This window comes from Eschrichtius robustus, chromosome 17 (assembly GCF_028021215.1).
Source record: "Eschrichtius robustus isolate mEscRob2 chromosome 17, mEscRob2.pri, whole genome shotgun sequence".
In the NCBI taxonomy this organism is placed as follows: domain Eukaryota; kingdom Metazoa; phylum Chordata; class Mammalia; order Artiodactyla; family Eschrichtiidae; genus Eschrichtius; species Eschrichtius robustus.
Window position 1 is genome coordinate 55,431,226 of NC_090840.1, and position 17,805 is coordinate 55,449,030.

At 39.3% G+C, this 17,805-nt stretch overlaps 1 pseudogene; it reads left to right on the forward strand.

The window, feature by feature from the left end:
* Positions 1-7,642: 7,642 nt before the first annotated feature.
* LOC137751053 (elongation factor 1-gamma pseudogene) lies at positions 7,643-14,938 on the forward strand (annotated as a pseudogene).
* Positions 14,939-17,805: the final 2,867 nt, after the last annotated feature.

The window sequence follows — 17,805 nt, forward strand, 5'->3', positions numbered from 1 at the left end:
CCCTCTGGGCCAGCAGAATTCCTCTGGAGTGCACTCCCTGGCTGCGAATCAATAAATCTTATTTTATCAGATCATGGACTTGTTCCTGGTCATCTGATTAGGTTTTAACAGTTATTCAATGTAATATTCCAAAAGGTAAGAGCATGACTCTCATATAATTACAAAATGAACACATGTCAAATATATTAAGCTCAATTAATGAGGGAACTAACAAAGTTATAGGGAGGCAATTTAATAGAAATTATGGTAGGGTAGGCGTGCTAGGTTAGATACACAGCTGGTTAATGTCCCACCAGAACACAAACTATAATCTCTAGGATTATCTGTTCTACTAGACAGAAATTATTTGTATCTCTACTGAACAAAAATCTAAAGATTAACCTCTGTGCCCAAGAATTGTAAAATAGCACAGACAATAAAATATAAATCCCAGGAGTGCACTAAAAGAATACTTAACAATCTCTTCTGCTTTTTATAAATTTCAGATAATTTCTCTTATCGTGCAGATCACAGTGAGCATAGATTATCTCCCTCTCCTAGGCAAAATATAAGTAGTTTTTAATTTTTGTTAATAAACTAGAAGAATTGGGGAGAATGAAGGAATCTAGTTTGCTACTGACATCCCAGAGTCAGCCCCACTCAGACTTTCTGGTGTTTGTGAGGCTTACCCCATAATGGTTGGATCTTGCCTGCTAACCCTAAAGAAAGTTGATTGACAAGTGATAAACTGCCCATATATGCAAAGATCTAAATCAGTATCCTCATCTCCTTTCCTAAAGATAAATAAATTACCAGGCCTCACCAAATAGTTCAAGAAAGCCTTCAGAATAAAAAAGAAATATAGGATAGATAGATAGATAGATAAATAAATAAATAAATAAAATTTTTTCTTAACCAGGAGGAAATATCTAACCTTAAGAAACAAAATTTGTACTCTCAGAGATATTCAAAAAGATTCTGCACCCTAAAGTAAGAATAGGATACTAAGAAAAAGGGAAATAAAAACAAAAAGAGCTCTTGGACATTTAAAATACATTGCCAAGACAGGATTCAAAAGAAAATTTGAAGAAAAAAATAAGAAATATCTAAGAACGTAAACAAAAATTCAAAGAATGAATTTAGTTTGCTGACCCCCATTGGCAGATGCCTTTTTATTAAAAAAATAATAATCCAACATCAATTGGTGATTTGGGGGTCATATCCTTGAAGTGTTTGCAAATGGGTATTTTGTCAACTTAAGTACCTAAAATACCTAGAACTGTATGGTATATTTGGAAATTGCTAAGAGAGTAGATCTTAAAACTTCTCATCACAAGGAAAAAAATTGTAATTAAAATACATACACACATACATACATACATACCTAGCAAGTCAATAACAAGTGTTGATTACTTACTCCTTATACAAGTTCTGCACAAGTTGCTGTGTGTTTGTGTGTGTGTGTTGGTGGGGGAGGGGTTGGGAGGGTGTTAACATAAAGAATAATAAAAATTATAACACATTAGAAACCTCTAAACATAACCATAATTTGTGATCTATGTAGCTCAGCTCTGTACAGAAATCTCTTTTTTAAACCAAAAAGAATCCATTCCAGACACGTTAAGACAAAATTATTTCCTACTCTTGCCTTAAGTTTCACTGTGACTAGTCTTCCTCTAAACACTTGGAAGAATACACAATGATCATGAGACATAGACAGTGATGCTCTCTGGTCCTCAGGGTCTCTGACAATGATGAAAGATAAATCTTTAAATAAATGAGCTGTGATGTGTATTGCAGGGAGTCCGTCTTATTTGTCGTGCACATAGCCTCTCTCTTTCCCTCAAAAAGAACAAGAAGTCAGTGCGTTCAGATATTTTTCTCCAACACCATTGATGTTTCTGAAAAGCCTTTCACGGGCAGGGACATGGTATAAAATTGATACTAGACAATAAAACCCAATGAAATGTCGTCATTGCTGGATGAAGCCGAGGGCTCACAAACATGTCTAATGGATGGGTACCCAAGGCTCTTCTTCACTCTTAGAACTCATACAAAGGGTGCTTAATTAGCATGTCTGGGTTATAGATCTCTTAATCACCATTATTCACAGGTTAAATTAAAATTAACCCTATGTAATTGCTCATCTGTCAAAAGAACACAGCTGTAACCAACAAAAAAGAATAAAAACAGTCAAAAGAACGGAAATGGATGGCTTGGGAATTCGTTGCTCATGTTTTTGGGTTTTCATCATCCTGTCTCTGACACCCTTCTTTTTTTATAATATTTTATCTTTTTGTCTTTGTTTTTAAATTTTTTATACAATGTTTAAAGGTTACTTTCCATTTGCAGTTATTCCAAAATATTTGCTATATTCCCTGTGTTGTACAATACATCCTTGTAGCCTATCTTACACCCAATAGTTTGTACCTCCCTGCTCTTTCCACTGGTAACCGCTAGTTTGTTCTCTATATCTGTGAGTCTGCTGCTTTTTTGTTATATTCACTAGTTTGTAGTGTTTTTTTTAGTTTCCACATATAAGTGATATCATTCAGTATTTTTCTCTGAGTTACTTAACTTAGCATAATGCCCTCCAACACCCTTCTTATCGTTACCGAGGCCAAGCTTGCTCTGCTCACAGCACCACAGGCCAATAAATCGGAGCCGAAGTGCTGAGGTAAGGAATACAACTTTATTCGGAAAGCCAGCAGACCGAGAACACGGCAGACTAAAGTCTCAAAATAACCATCTTATCGGGGTTTGGATGCCAGTTTCTTTTATAGCACAGAGAGGGGGAGGAGATGAGGAAGTAAAGTAAAGAGGCCCTAAGTTTTACAAATATCCCCTGGAATGGCCAGCCTCAGGGAGGGGATGTGCTAATTTCTTCTTTCTTGCAGCCATCCACAGGCGGACAGGGTCTGAATGCTTCCCTGAACAAAGGCACTTCGGTTTAACATTCAGGCAGAGGGGCAGGGTTCCCCAAGGCAGGTCATTATGTATGGACAATATCCTTTTAGTGAACAAAAGCAACAGGAAGCAAAGGTTAAAGTAAAAGAAACAGATCCAACACATAGTCAGATTTGAGTCTTCCCTGTAACATTATTGCTTTTCTTCAGTGGGTTCATGGCTATTTTTTTCCTTTTCTTAGGATGTGGCATCTGCAGCTATATCTTCCTTTTGGAGAAAGTCACAAAAGGAGGTTCTGGGAACTTGCTAATCACTCTATCACTAGAGTGAATGTTTACTGACCCTCAACATTTCTCTACCAAAATCAAGCCAAAGAAGGACCAAAACCAACTTTTATTATTTTTGTTTCCTGAGTGCATTACATTAATTTTAAATATTACTAAATTTGGAAATAAAAGACAAATGCAGACAAAATCATCCCTTGAGGACTTAAGATTTAAATAGTAATTTATATGATAAATTTTGGACCATTAAAATTTGATGCCTAATACTTTGGGGTCAGATAATTCTCTGAGAAACTAATGAAAAACAATGAACCCTTACCCCAAAGTCACTAGGAAAACTAACATAAAATTCTATTGTATACATAAATTCAGTAGGTTTACATACTCACTAAAACCAATTGATTAAACAGTTAAAAGTACTTGGTTAAAACAAAATGTCTTCTGTGACTGAAATAACAGGCACAGATTCTTCAGTGTGATTATACTAGTTAAGTGAAAAGAGCTGAATATCTTAGCAAAACAGTTTATACTAAAGAAAATCTAGAGTCTCAGGATTCAGTTCTTCAAATTTGTATTCCACAATTTAGTCTTCCCAGATAATTATTCAGTTGTTTTTTTGTTTGTTTGTTTGTTTTTTCTTTTTCTTTACAATGTATACTGTTTGGCTGTTCACAATCTAAGAAAAAAATACCAATTCTTTTAATTAAGTCCGTCCTCCTCCAGGCTCCTTGCCATACACACACTCTCCCAAAGCAAAACACAAAGTACTCACAGTGCGAGCTCATGTGATTCCCTTCACCCAAATCCATGCCTTCTTTTTCCTTCCTGATTAACAGCAACATTCATAGGTTGTACGAATAAACTAATTAATTAACAAAGAAAAAATAACTTTAAAATGTTTCCAGTTGCCACATACCGAAAATAAAAACTCATCAAACTGAAGTGATGACATAAGATTTTTGTATCTACCACTCTGGTGGATTGGCTGTTACTCTGGCAGATAAGCCAGAGCTAGTTTTACTCCTGTTTTGTGAATCTCTTGATGTGAAAAATAGTATTAACCTATAAAAATGGAATCTTATTTAGATGCACACAACTTGCACATTTAGATACACATTTAATAACTTGCTTTCCTGTAAAAGAATAGTTGAAATCAGGACTGTTTCAGAGAATCCCATATTTGTTCCCTATTACTAGGAATCACATAAACCACTGTCTCTCATCCAGGCTGCACTCTCAGAAATTCTGCTGTAGTTAGTTTGAGCTATAGTCTGGGCATCAAGATTTTTTAAAGCTCTCCAGTTGAATCCAATATGAAGCAAAGTTTAAGAACTACTGATATAAATAATGTTATTTATTTATTTATTTTTAACTTAATTTATTTATTTTTATATTTATTTTTGGCTGTGTTAGGTCTTCGTTTCTGTGCGAGGGCTTTCTCTAGTTGCGGCAAGTGGGGGCCACTCTTCATCGCAGTGCGCGGGCCTCTCACTATCGCGGCCTCTCGTTGCGGAGCACAGGCTCCAGACGCGCAGGCTCAGTAATTGTGGCTCACGGGCCCAGTTGCTCCGCGGCATGTGGGATCTTCCCAGACCAGGGCTCGAACCCGTGTCCGCTGCATTGGCAGGCAGATTCTCAACCACTGCACCACCAGGGAAGCCCAATAATGTTATTTTAAGTGAGAATATACTGAGTTTATCTTATAGCAGATCTACTAGAGCTGGCATTTTTCCTCATTACTATATGGTAATTTAAACCAGTGCTTCCCAGCCTTCTGGTATCATGGCATACATAGAAAACTGTGATATTTGTGTGGCTCACTGGGGGTAAACAGAGAAAGTTATTTGTAGCAGAAGTAACCAGCCTGGAAACCTCAGCTGCCCCAGTTGGAGCTAGACTCCTCCAGGGTCACAGAGGGTCGGAGGTCAGCATTGAGACATTCCAGTAACCCATTCTGTGCAATTCAAAGATTGAGACCCTCACTCTTAATTACACTAAAATGTAGAGTCAATGAACAACAAGAAAAAAAAAACCCAATAAATTAAAGCTATTTACTTTGATTTTTCCAATTTTCTTAGAGGCTAGCTCAGTTTGGGGCTCATTTAGGAGAAGGTTTTCTAGACTGGAATGGGCCTCTGAGTACTTAGGCAATCTCTGGGGATTTCTGGTGGGACACTTGACACAAATTCATCCTCCCTTCTGAATTTATGGAAGAAGTAACCCACTTTTTGCTCAAATCCAGTCATTCCAGTGAAAGTCTCACCAATATTATTCTGAGCCTTATTTTTCAAGGCTAGACAAGGTTAGGAATTGTCATTTCCTTTATCTTACCTTAATCATTACTGGGAGAAAAGTATGGAGAATTAATAATCACCAGCTCCTGAACCTAATAGTAATGGATTTAAAAGCTATAAAATCATAGCATATGAGAAAAGAGTAAAAGTTGATTTTTATTAAAACTCCATCTTTTTAATAGGAACAAGGAATACCTAGCATATGGGATGGGAATATAAAATAAGACAGAAGAGGCTGATTTTAATTATGCTTAATTAAAATTTGTAAATGTGGGACTATGACAAAGCAAAGCATATTTGGCTTCAGTTATTTTTGCTTAAAACAGGTAGGATGAAATGTAACTTTTAGAGTCTGAAATTAAATCATTATAGAGGGGTTTTATTGAAGTAAATTTCATATTTTAAAACTTGCAGGTGGAAAAAATTTTAAATATGCAAAAACAATGTTCACAGGTTTTACTTGGGAAGTGATTTCAAAATCAAATTTCAGAGTTTAGGAGGAATAATTTGTAAGGACCTTTTTTCCCAAAACATTTATGAAACATCATCTATGGGCAGCACACATTTTCTACCTACAGTGAAAGCTTAATTCAAGACAAAGATGTATTAATAGAAGGAGGAAGATGGGGATGGAAATGTTGACTGAGAAAAATGCACAACCTAAAAGTTGAGAATTATGTTTTATTTGGTGGACCTTCTGAGGACTTCAAGCCTGGGAGACAGGCTCTCAGGTAGCTTTGAGGGACTGCTCCAAAGAGGCAAGGTGGGGAGCCAAGATATACAGGAGATTTTGCAACAAAGACAGGGTAGTCGGAACATCAAAAGATTACTGTTAATTAAAGAAAACCAGACATCTCAAGTTAAGGAATTTAGCGCTTTTCTATGTATGGGAAGATGCAAGAGTCTGGGCTCGCTGAAATCATTCCTTTGATATGCACCTCAGCTTTCCGGGGCCGGTATCCTGTGCTTTCTCATCCTGAGTCTCTTCAGAGGTGGCTGTAGCGGTTGACTGCTAGATGGCAGGCATCCTGTTTCATCCTGAGTTGGGGAGGCTGTAATGTGGTGGCTTGATGGCTGCAACATCCTTTGTTTACTGATACGGCAGGCAACATTTGTCCTTCACAGTAAGAAGGAAGAGAAAGAGGAATAGGAAAAGAAAGGCATGTTGAAAATTATTTACTTGCCTCACTTCAAAGAATATCATAGACATTAATACCTTCACACTCTGGACAAAGTTCTAACTCTGTGAGACTTCATTTACAAAGTGTGTATAAGAGTTTCAACTGAGAAAATTATGGAAAATGGTATGATGCATGTTAGACAACTTAAACAGTGGGCACATAGTAGGTCTGTGATTGAATACCCTCAACACCTCTATCTTGGTGTGTTTAAAGCAGAATTCAGTTTTTCTCCTTACTCTAAAGCAACCTCCTCTTTTGAATCTCCTATTTCTATTCCACCTGCCCAATATTTCTCAGAGGTGTGAATTTCTTTCACTTCTCACCACCAGCTTATTAGTTAGGACTTTGGTTCTTCACACTGTAGTTGTTGTAATGTATCCTTAACTGATATTTTTTCTTTCATGTAACCTTATTTGGAAATAGAATGGTTGCAGATGTAATCAGTTAAGAAGAGGTCATGCTGGGGGGTAGTGTGGTTCCTTGATCCAATAGGAACGGTGTCTTTATAAGAAGAGGGAAATTTGGACACAGAGACAGAGACACACAGAATGGGGAATGCTGTACGAAGACGCAGAAACAGAGTCAAGATGGGATATAAAGATGAGACAGAGATTGGAGTTATGCTGCCATGGACCAAGGAACCTGGGCTGACCAGAAGCTAGAAGAGACAAGGAAGGATCCCCACTAGAGGCTTCAAAGAGAGCATGGCCCTGTCAACACCTTAATTTCAGACTCCTAGCTCCAGAATTATGAGAGAGTACATTTCTTTTTTTTTTTTAAGCCACCCAGTTTGTGGTATTTTGTTACAGTAGCCCTAGAAAACTATTGGGTTGGCCAAAAAGTTCATTTGGGTTTTTCTGTAATATCACACAAAAAACCCAAGTGAACTTTTTGGCCAGCTCAACATTACACCTCCTAACAGTTTTTGTAGAGTGCAGCCAACTACATATTTTAAGGGTCTGTAATGAGTGTACCTAAGCAGTATAAGCAATGGACCATGAAGGCTCTCGCACATCCCCTTGGCCCACCTTCCATGCCACTCCCCCCAGCTATTGCCATTGAAACCAGCTGCATGCTGGTGTACCCTACAACACCTTGTGCTGCACATCCCTTACTTTCCATCCTGGGCTATTTGGTTGCTCACCATGGGGAACTGAAGGTGCCCAATGTTCTATACGGTGTACCTGGAGGTGCAAGGGGGTCAACACTCCTCTGGGCAACCTTTGACCATTGGGGGATGGGAGCCCATGGCTAACATTCCCCACTTCCATATCCAGGGTAGACAATTCTGATGTGCTTCAACACATTCCTCCGAGGGCCCACAGTGGTAACTAGATTAAAAATGCATCCATGAATTGCCTTTCTCTCCTTCCTGTTTCTCTCCTCTCTGTTATCCTATTCTAGTTTCCTAGGATCTTCTCTCAAAGTAAATTACCAACAAGCAAGCAGTCTTTGTTGTCAGAAAGAACCCAAGGAAAGAGAGCTGTGAAGTTTTCCAAAAAAATTTGTGCCTGATATTTTTTATTACTATAATACAAGGACCCAACATAATACCTTGCACATAGTAGGCATTCAGTAAGTATATATTTATTGAATGAACAAATGTACAATGGCTGATCCATTAATCATTATACATTATGCATATATCGATACATTATAGTTGACTGTATATATAACTAAAATAATATCTTGATAGTGATTCAGGCTGCATTTCTTTGCCTTGCCTACATGAATATTTTGAGAAACATTGTTTAAAAAATTAAGATAAGCTATGTATCTGGAAAATTGATAATTTATAATTCTAATAACATTATTAAAAATAACATCAGGTTAGGGTTCGTTCAATGTCTGATACCAAATCTACTGACCCATATGCACCTGGACCTACCCTTCTGCCATGTAGAGGTGTCTTCCCTCCCTATCTGAGGAAAATCATTCTTGCCACCGTAAGAATGTACTTATCTCCTACCATGCTAATCTTTTCTTCTACTCTCCCAACTTTTCCACTCCACTTCCTGGATTGCAGTGGCCTTATTCTCCTTTCATGTCTGCAAATGTGTCAAGCTCTTTCCTCCTCTCAGCCTTTATAACTATTCTTCCTTTGCCAGAAATATTCTTCCCCTTGCTCCTTTCTCATTCAGAGCTTAGCTTACATGTCAACAATTGAGAGAAGCCTTCTGTGGCCACCATTTCAAAGTATCCATCTTAAACCTCCACATTCAGTTCATCTCTTTGATTTTAATTTCTAAATCAACTTTTTCTATTTCCCTTTTTCTTGACTACCCTTACCCTAGCCAAAGTGGGACAAGTTACTATTACTTCTTTCCTTAACTACTATGAAAATTCTCTTAAAAATTATCCCCTTGGGAAGGTTATCTAAAAAATATTTACAGTTTCTACTAGACAGACATCAACTGATAAGAGCAGATACTGGCTATAGTGCTGGAATAGCATTCTGGAAGCCCACTGCTATACCAGGTACTAACTCTTCGGTTGCTTGATTCTGGCATAGAGTCAGGACTACCCAAATGGCAAGAAGACACTTGGACACAGGGTAGCAACTACTTCTAACAAGAATGAAATTATGTCAGTGTTTTAACAATATGTATGGTTGCACTTTTGCAAACTGATGCATACTGCTTCATACTGGTTAGTAAGCTATTTGCCCAATCCTTCACATCTAAACAAAAGGGACCTTTAATAAACACATGTGTGCATGTGCACACACACATACACCCACACTCCAAATTCTACAGTGACTGCCCAATTCTTAAATATAACCCATAGTTCCTAGATATCTGACCCTTGATTACCTCTTCAATATCATATTGTATCATGATCCCACTGACTGTCCCCAATAGAGGCAACCAGGAAACTGAACATAGCATGCATTCATATCCCAGAATGTGTACAAGACCCCAACAGAAAATAATTTGCATTGATGACCAGCTCAAAGGATAAAATTGCAAAGCAAATGAAAACTTAAGTGCCATGTGACATAGTCACAAATGAGTAGCTATAGATAATAAGTTAACCTGAAACTATATTTTTATAAATAGTAGAAAGGCAATTTGGGAAATACACTAGAAGTCCATGAAATATAAATACCTCTGACTCTGCAATTTCAATCCTAGAAATTCACCTTAAAGAAAGAGAAATACACAATTTTTTTACACAAGGATGTTAATTGCAATATTATTTATAATAAAGTCACAAAGCTTCTAGCAATAGATGATTAGTAAAATAAAATATGATTCAACTAGCAGTAGACAGCCATTAAAAATGTTTGAGAAGTTTATTTAAAAGCAAGGCAAATGTTTATTATATATTATCAAGTGAAAAAATCAAGTTATACAGTAGAAATGTGCAGTGTGATTCCAATTTAGATAGAGTCAAACTAAGTGGTTAAGTTAGGTGATGAGACCACAAATAATTTTCTTCTTGTCTATGTTTTTCTGTATTTTCCAAATGTGCTTCAGAATACTGGAATTACCTTTATGACAGGAAGGAAAGCCAATACATTTTATTAACAAAATAGTAGTACATTATTTTTGAAAGGAGTGTAGCAACATGCTTTGCTGATATTGTGATCTACTGTGAAAAGCTGACCTGTAAATGTCTGTAATGCATAGATGGTAAAAGAGATTTTGCTGAACAGAGTCAATACCATTTTCTGGGCTTCTGTTTTTTTCTGTGACTTTTAAGATGCTTTAAGATGAAGCAACAGACTTTTTTCTAAGGCCCAAGAGCAATTTTTCTTGGAGATGGATTTATGCAAATAACTTTTACTTACTGAAAGATTGAAATAGAATCAAAACTTATAAAACCAGGCAAGATGAAGGGTAAAAAGGTTCAAAGGGTCCTGCTCTAATTTCTCAGAAGAACACTGTGTTCCCTCCTAGCTTATCTCCATTAAAAAGACCTATGTGCTTAGCTTCTCAAAGACTTTTTGAATTTGGTATAAATTAAAGAGGTATGAGATGACATCTGAGAATCATGTCAAGCGAAGAAAGCTTCTATTATTCACAGGGCCAAAAATTTTAAGCCCATTTTGTAAAATAAAGCTGAAGCATTATGGGTCAAGGAAAATTGAATCCAAACTCCTTGCTCATTTATTTTATTTTGAATGTCAATTGATTAGAAGTTCATTCTAGCTGATAAAACTTCAGTAGTCAATGTGTGAGGAAAGCTTGTCAAAAGTTGTCAGTGTACCATTTGGTTATTCAAATTGAATCAACTTTCACTTAAAATTATTTCTTATTATTTAAGTTTGTTCTTATGATTAAGAAAAATTACAACCTCAATTTGTAAGTTTCTTAAAATTTCTCAGTCTTTTATTCCAACATGACAAAACCCCCTTTATTTCAGATGAAAGGAATTACTGATAACCTTCAATATATTTTGTTTCCTATTTTTTTCCATCTTCATTGCTATCTTTTATGCATTGCTTCAATTATCTCATTTGTCTTGTTACAAAGAACATTTTGTACTTCAATATGTCCTGCTAGATGATTCTTCTAGAACCTCAGGGGTTTTCTTTTGTTTTTTTTGTTTTTTTAAAATTAATTAATTAATTAATTAATTTATTTAGTTAGTTAGTTTTGGCTGTGTTGGGTCTTCGTTTCTGTGAGGGCTTTCTCTAGTTGCGGCAAGCGGGGGCCACTCTTCATCACGGTGCGCGGGCCTCTCACTATCGCGGCCTCTCTTGTTGTGGAGCACAGGCTCCAGACGCGCAGGCTCAGTAGTTGTGGCTCACGGGCCCAGTTGCTCCGCGGCATGTGGGATCTTCCCAGACCAGGGCTCGAACCCATGTCCCCTGCATCAGCAGGCAGATTCTCAACCACTGCGCCACCAGGGAAGCCCTAGAACCTCAGTTTTATCTTATTATCTCTCTCTCTTACATCAACAATGACAACTTGTTGACTAAGAACTCACATTGACACACTCCGTATAGCATTAATGTCCCTCCATGAGGCTACATTATCAACCCAGATCCACATAAACTGCTTCCCAATAGATATTCTCTAACCCTGGCTGATTGTGCCCCTTTTTTCGCTACATGGCATGTTAGTATTCTTTCTGGGGCGCTTCTTTCCTCCTATGCTTCACCAAGTTAATATCCTATCTCAATTCTTTTAAATCCTTTGACAATCACTTCTAGTTTTCTCACTATTTCAGCACCTGATTTAATTATCTCGAATAATTATCTGATTATCTAGTACCTATAAAGTATAGGTGTTGCTCCAATAAAATTACAAGCTTTTTGTTGACTGAGATTGTATCTTAAAACTCGTTTATCTCACTTAAATATTAGAATAAAGTAGAGCATCTATGAATTGGGCTTAACGAACTTTAGAGAAATAAATTATATTACCTTTCATTATATTATTCAGAATGTGATTACTAGTTTTAGAACTGCTTCTAAAGGCATGAATTTAGCCAATTACCCATAAATGTGTGTGAATGGAGTGGTCTGGAGATGGGAAGGAACATTTAAGCTCATCAGTTTCTTCAACAAATTGTCATTGCACACCTCTTGTTTATCAGGCAGTGGGTAGACACTGATAAGTAAAATTTGGTGCCAAAAAGTTTATGGAACTTACAACCAAATTTGAGATAAAAGATACTATGTAAGTTATTAGACATATAGACATGTTACTTATAAACTGTTCTGAATGCTCTGACATTAACAAGGCACAGTGATGGAGAAAAGTGGATGGAGGGAAGGAAGAGCATGATTTAGATGAGCTAAAGGAATGACCTTGCTAGAGGGTTGACATTTACATTGGGATCCAGAAGAGGGGAGCCAGTCATATGAAGAGGGAGCTGGGACTTTTCACGTTCTGGCAACAGTATATGAAAAGGCTTAAAAGTAGGGACAAAAGAAAAAAATAATAGGCTTTGAAGCATTAAAGAGAAGCCAGCAAGTTGAGGGCAGAGTAGCATGAGACAAGGATGGAGATGTCAGGATTCCAGATCATGCAGGGCATCCTTGGCCGTGTAAAAAAGACTGTGCATCTAGCTTAAACTAAAATGTGAGTTGGTTTCTTCCTTAAGGTCAGCTTTACAGCTGTGTGGAAACAGATTAAAGAATACCCAATAGGACAAAATGTTTATTTATTTTTTTTTTAGTGAAAACTATGTCATTCATTGAACTATATCACCTCGATAATGGAAAATCATAATATCACCTAAAGTTAGATATTTTTAAATTTTACAACTGGTTATTAGACAATTGTCAGGTTTTCTTTTTTTTTTTTAATTTATTTTTTTAAATTTTATTTATTTATTTTTGGCTGTGTTGGGTCTTCGTTTCTGTGCGAGGGCTTTCTCTAGTTGCGGCGAGCGGGGGCCACTCTTCATCGCGGTGCGTGGGCCTCTCACTATCGCGGCCTCTCTTGTTGTGGAGCACAGGCTCCAGATGCGCAGGCTCAGTAGTTGTGGCTCACGGGCCTAGTTGCTCCGTGGCATGTGGGATCTTCCCAGACCAGGGCTCGAACCCGTGTCCCCTGCATTGGCAGGCAGACTCTCAACCACTGCACCACCAGGGAAGCCCAGGTTTTCTTTTTAATGGTAGTTGTTTCATCACTCCTGGAGATACCTAACATTTTATTTATGTTTTAGTAGTGATAAAAAAAAAAATGCCTCTACTTCAGCTTCACTAAACTTCATTTTCATCAACACGTTGAGGAAATGGTTTTCTGTCTCAGTCGTCTGTGACCAGGGAGGGCATTCTGAGATATCTTTGCAGGATGCCTCACTCTGTATCTGGGTATAGGCAAGCCCGCAACTGGAGTTTTCTGATGAAAGTATTCCTCAGTAATCTTTGATACTGTCAAGTTCAAAAGCATCTTTTTGCCTCTGTTTAACTAAAATTAAAACTAATTTGGCCCTTTCTCTGCAGAATCACCACGGTGGCTGGGACCCTGTTCCCATATCCTGAAAACTGGGCGGCCTTCAAGGCCCTCAGTGCCACTCAGTGCAGCGGGGCTGCGGTCTGTGTGCTCACCGCACCACCCCACTTCCATTTTGGCCAAACCAAACACACCCCCGAATTTCTCCATAAATTTCCTGCTGGCAAGGTTCCAGCCTTTGAGGGTGATGATGGATTCTTTGCGTTCGAGAGCAATGCCATTGCCTACCGTGTGAGCAACGAGGAGCTGCGGGGAAGTACTCCCGAAGCAGCAGCCCAGGTGGTGCAGGGGGTGAGCCTTGCTGATAGCGACACAGTTCCCCAGCCAGTACCTGGGTGTTCCCCACCTTGGGCATCATGCGCCACGACAAGCAGGCCACGGAGAATGCAAAGCAGGAGGTGAGGCGAATTCTGGGGCCGCTGGATGCTCGCTTGAAGACAAGGACTTTTCCGGTGGGCGAACGTGTGATGCCGGCTGACATCACAGTTGTCTGCACCCTGTTGTGGCTTTATAAACAGGTTCTGGAGCCTTCTTTCTGCCAGGCCTTCCCTAACACAAACCGCTGGTTCCTCACCTGCATTAACCAGCCCCAGTTCCGGGCTGTCTTGGGGAAGGTGAAACTCTGTGAGAAAATGGCCCAATGTGATGCTAAAAAGTTTGCAGAGAGCCAGCCTAAAAAAGGACACCCCACAGAAAGAGAAAGCTTCTCGAGAAGAGAAGCAGAAGCCCCAGGCCGAGCGGAAGGAGGAGAAGAAGACAACTGCCCCTGCTCCTGAGGACGAGCTGGGTGAATGTGAGCGGGCAGCGGCCGCTGAGCCGGAGGCCAAGGATGCCTTCGCTCGCCTGCCCAAGAGTACCTTTGCGTTGGATGAATTTAAGCGCAAGCACTCCAACGAGGACACACTCTCCGTGGCGCTGCCGTACTTTGGGGAGCACTTTGATAAAGACGGCTGGTCCCTGTGGTACTCTGAGTACCGCTTCCCTGAAGGGCTCACCCCGACCTTCATGAGCTGCAACCTCATGACTGCAGTGTTCCAGCGACTGGACGATCTGAGGAAGAATGCCTTTGCCAGAGTCATTCTCTTTGGAACCAACAATAGCGGCTCCATTTCTGGAGTCTGGGTCTTCCGAGGCCAGGGGCTTGCGTTTCCTCTGAGTCCAGATTGGCAGGTGAGCTATGAGTCATACACGTGGTGGAAACTGGATCCCAGCAGCGAGGAGACCCAGATGCTGGTTCGAGAATACTCTTCCTGGGATGGGGCCTTCCAGCCTGTGGGCAAAGCCTTCAATCAGGGCAAGATCTTCAAGTGACCATCTCTTGCCATCGCCTAGCTGCCTGCACCTGCCCTTCAGGGAGAATGGGGGTCATTAAAGGAAACTGAACATCGAACCCTTTCCTGCCCTGCCTCCTGTGTGGGTGATGGCTTCTTCAGAGGAGTAGGTATGTTGAAGAAGGGTGTTGTCTATACCTGTAGGACCTCGCTGTGCAGGAGAGAAGTCTTCAAAAGAGCAGGAAGAGAGGCCTCTCCTCAGTTTTGATTTTTTTTTTTTTTTAATTGCCTTGCCTCTCCTGTGATGACCATCTTCTAGCCTAGCTGGGAAAGATTGGATGCAGTTAGGAGGGGGTGACACGGGGCTTTGTAACTACCTAATTCCAGACCTTCCCGCATGAAGGGGGAGAATACCTGTTGACAGGGTGAGAGCACAGCATATGCAGAACGACTTAACACTACTTCCCTGCTTCCCGCCGCTGCCCTGTGAGGTGGGGCGGCAGCCGTATCCAAGAGTCATAGTCTCAACACTTCAGACAAAGAGGCACAGACTCCTTGGAACAGATACTGGCCTGTGGGCCCTAACCTGGCTGTGGATCGTCTCTGGGGTATCCCTACTTTCTAACAAGGAAGTGGGGTTCAGAGATTTAAGCAACTTGCCTGTGATCGCACATCTTAGGTAGTGGAGGCAGGATTTTGAACCCCGTGGGTGTCACTGGAGCCTGTACCCTAAACACGCCCTAGCGCTTCCTGAAATGTAGAGCAGTCATAAATGTCCTTTAACAACCAAAAAAAACCCAAAACTAATTTGAATCACTTCATCCTTACATTTAATTCAGTTAGTGTCTTTCCTCATCTATTACCTTAGCCTCAATTTGTCCGCTGATATTTTTCTAAACATCTCAAGGAGCTCAGAGTAAGCTAATTGTGGTTCTGTGGAGCTGGACCTTTGGGAGGAAAGAGAAAGCTGGTATCTACGTTCCCTAATCTGTAATATCCTTTCCAATTCACGATATAAAATGACCTAACTCAACCAAATTAGCAGAAAACATGTAGGAGTTTAGCTTACATGGCCCTTAATGTGATTGCCGTCATGAAATCACGAAATGCATACAATTTTAAACTGATCTTGAAGTGAGATGAGTAGATGTTAAATAATACGCTATTTTCTCGCAATGTGTTTCAGTGACAAATTCCATTTTAAACAGTTACATGATTACAAGCTCTGAAATTAAATTTCATGATGAATAATTAGGCACCACTCTTCAGAGTCCCTGGGAGAAGTCACATTCTCTGCAGCACATACACTTGGAATAATCGATTGGGAGTCAATTGGCAAAATACTTCAGATTTAATTTGCAGTTCTGAAGGATCCTCCTTCACTTCAGCAGTTAGGGAGTCTGCTGCAGCCCCTCTTTTCCCATTTTGGTGGGGAAAAAAAGCAGGATTTTATCTTGCTTTGATACTGTTTCACACTGTGGTATAAGATTCCTCAATTGATTGTGAAAGATACTCATACAAGAGAGTTCCTATTTATTTAAACATCTTTTAGAGTCACAGGTGGAAACAATGAAAAACATAATTTAAGAATTCTTGTTCACTGTTTTTTATTCTGGAATTCAGGGGATAGTTGATGTGGGAGTGTTGTATAGAAAAAAGACCCATGGCCTTTGTTTTGAGGAAAAAAATCTAGATTTCAGCCACTTGGGATCTGGAGCAAATGGGTTAAATTCTCTGTGTCTCAGTGGCTTTATCTGTAAAATGGGTATAGTAATATTTCTCAAAGTTGCTGTGAAGAGTAAATGATATTATAAATAAAAGACTCCTCCCACAGTGCTTGGCCAGAGTAGACAGTTTTCTCTAAGGTTGAAGTCTAGATCATTCCTTATTCACAGACCAGAGACAGTTTATAAGGATGGTATTCAGTACTATTTCCATTTTCAAAAAATTTTACCTGCCTTGAATATAGACAAGACAGGGGTATGAGTGAAACATCGGTCTCTCCCCACAATAATGCTGCTTCCTCATCCCAGTGTAGTCTGTCTGGGCTCTGCCACTGATGGAGAGCTGGATACTGGCAGTGTTGGTGAAAAGCAGGAGTCAGCAAACATTTTTTTTTGTAAAAGACCAGATTGTGGGCAGAGACTTAACTCTGACAGATTGTGTCCCATCGACTTAACTCTGCTGTTATAGCGAGAAAGGAGCCATAGACAACATGTAAATAAATAAGGACACTGTTTTCCAATAAAACTTTATTTATGGACGCTGAAATTTGAATTTCCAATAATTTTCACAAAATGTTACTATTCTTTTGATTTTTTCCAACCACTTAAAAATGTAAAAGTATTTTAAAAGGAGAGAGTTGTGTGGCTTCACTCTTGTCAAAAAAGTAAGAGGCAAGGACATCCACAGAAAAGTAGGGGATCAAGATCTGATGGGAAAGCGGTAGATGTTTTGGGATAAAACAGTAGTTTTAGAGTCAGACAGAACTGGGTTTGAATCCTATTTTCTCCCTTCATTGGCTCTCTAAACACAAGGCTGCTGAACATCTCTCTCGCTCAGTGTTTTCATTTATAAAATGGTGATAAAAATACCTACCTGATTGGGCTATTGTAAGGATTAAATAAATTATTCTATACAATGGTTCTTGTATACAGAAAGTACTTAATAAATGCCATTGTGACTAATCTTTTTGTTACTATGTGGTAGGCAGAATAATGGCCCTCTAAAAATGTCCATGTCCTGATCATAGAAACCTGTGAATAGATAAGTTATAATGCAAAGAGGAATTAAGGTTGCAAGGGTATTAAGGTTGCTAATCAGCTGACCTTCAGATGGGGGAGATTATCCTGGGTTATCCAGGTGGGCCAAGGTAATCACAAGGGTCCTTATAAGTGGAAGAGGAGGTAGAACAGAGAAAACCAGAGAGATGGCAATGAAGAGCAGGACCTCCCCCAACATTACTGGCTTTAAAG